At 35.3% G+C, this 558-nt stretch overlaps 1 protein-coding gene across 1 annotated transcript in view; it reads left to right on the forward strand.

Annotated features, from left to right (window-relative positions):
• Positions 1 to 398, forward strand: part of LOC119594637 (sodium- and chloride-dependent glycine transporter 2-like) — a gene marked incomplete in the record, with an annotated part of 4,588 nt that extends 4,190 nt beyond the window's left edge. The window contains 1 exon segment of the mRNA XM_037943687.1: positions 82 to 398.
• Between the last annotated feature and the right edge of the window lie 160 nt (positions 399 to 558).

Genomic DNA, 558 nt, shown 5'->3' on the forward strand with positions numbered 1-558 from the left:
TTGATGACATAAAGAAACGAAAATTTAAGGGGAGAAGGAATCGGGTGAGGTCACGCCGGGCCTCTTAAATGATTCCGTGAGGAATCGTCTATGTACAACGAAATTTAGTCATTAAAGTGGGTTAAAGTTTGTGAATTAAATCCGGTACCAATCACTATATAATTGCTAAATATTTTTAGAGGCCATGCAAAGACAACGATGTTCAGATCGTTTATATCAGGCATCGGCCATTTTAGCAGCCATTTTCCTTTCCCTCTTTATATCACTACGTTGATTGTTACTATGTTTCTGCAAAAAAAAAAAAAAACACAGTAACGATTTTTTAATACTGAAAAACAAATTGATCTCAAAGATTTGGTGTAAACTTGAATGCAGTGAATATAATTACTTGGCTTGAATTATGTCTATATTCTCCTTGAAAATTCCTTAGCAACTTTGTATGCAATAGGTATTTTATTTGTCTGCAAGGACAAACAGAGCGGCCACGTGGATAAGTAGTTCTCAGATTGAGTAATTTGAGAGCGGTTGGGTTTCTAGTTCTTGTCAATGAAAGTGGTT

The sequence above is a fragment of the Penaeus monodon genome, chromosome 34, assembly GCF_015228065.2.
Source record: "Penaeus monodon isolate SGIC_2016 chromosome 34, NSTDA_Pmon_1, whole genome shotgun sequence".
NCBI lineage: Eukaryota > Metazoa > Arthropoda > Malacostraca > Decapoda > Penaeidae > Penaeus > Penaeus monodon.